This window comes from Kryptolebias marmoratus, linkage group LG10, assembly GCF_001649575.2.
Source record: "Kryptolebias marmoratus isolate JLee-2015 linkage group LG10, ASM164957v2, whole genome shotgun sequence".
Taxonomy (NCBI): domain Eukaryota; kingdom Metazoa; phylum Chordata; class Actinopteri; order Cyprinodontiformes; family Rivulidae; genus Kryptolebias; species Kryptolebias marmoratus.
This window is the reverse complement of record NC_051439.1, coordinates 1,270,155-1,271,292: the sequence shown is the minus strand read 5'-3', so window position 1 is coordinate 1,271,292 and position 1,138 is coordinate 1,270,155.

Genomic DNA, 1,138 nt, shown 5'->3' with positions numbered 1-1,138 from the left:
GCTACAGAAACTTAGCGCAAGTTGTGTAAACAACGAAAGCCCTATGGACAGCGTTGGCCCTGTGTTGTTGCTGTTTTTTAAACTTATGGGGATTCTCCTGAGACTTCAGGAAGAGAGGCGCAGTGGAAGAAATGCTCTGGAGCTGCGATTGTTGCGCGGAGTAGGACAGCTGTTGTCCGCCGGAGATTTCAGGCTTTACAGCTCCTTCAGCTTGGGGACAGATGGCATAAACGTTGCAGGGTAAGCTAACGCCGGGTCGACGTAGGGCCAACCTGGCTGGCCCTACGCCGAAGCAGCTATATTAGCTATATTAGCCTATCATATAGGCTAATATAGCTAATATAGATACATACAGCATGTGTTGCCTTCATTATAAGGCTTATATAAGGCTCCAGACATATTTGTTTTTTGTTTTTTTGGTCCAATATGGCTCTTTCAACATTTTGGGTTGCCAACCCATGCACTAGCGGGACCTGGGCATTCAGCCATAACTCAGGAGCGGAAGTTTAAAGGAGCTTTTTTTAAAAAAAACTGCCTGTTAACAGGACCCTGAAACCGGAATGCCAGCTGCAGCACTGAGGAGAGAGAATAGAGATCAGTGATCCTCCAAAATTTTATTTTAAAGAAGATGGAATCACTAACCTGGAGAGCCGAGGGTCGGCGAACCGAGCAGACTAGCAGTAATGCTGAAGCAGCAAAGTGAACAGAGCTGAAACAGCGGACCAATGATCTCGTAAGGTAAAGCACTGGCTCAAATCCAATATTTAGAGTCGGGCAGTCAATGGTCATACACTTGGAGGCAGAGCGCTGAGGACTTATCTGAAGCGACAGGCAGTAGGCGAGGATCCGTGATGCAGGTGTGGGTCGAGGTCCAAATATCAGTCAGCCAGTGAGAATCTGACAAGGGCAAGGCACATGGGAGAATCCAAGGGACGAGAGAATGGCCAAGACAAAGTGGGTCAGTCAGAGAGTGCTGGAAAACTACTAGCATTATGCATTCGATAATCTGGCACTGGAGATGTGGGAGAGTGAGGTATAAGAAAGGAAGGTGGCAGGTACAACAGGTGTAATCAGGGCAGGAGTGCAGGTGGAAGAAATGAGAGTTGATGAGGAGCAGGGCATGAAGGAGGAAACAAAA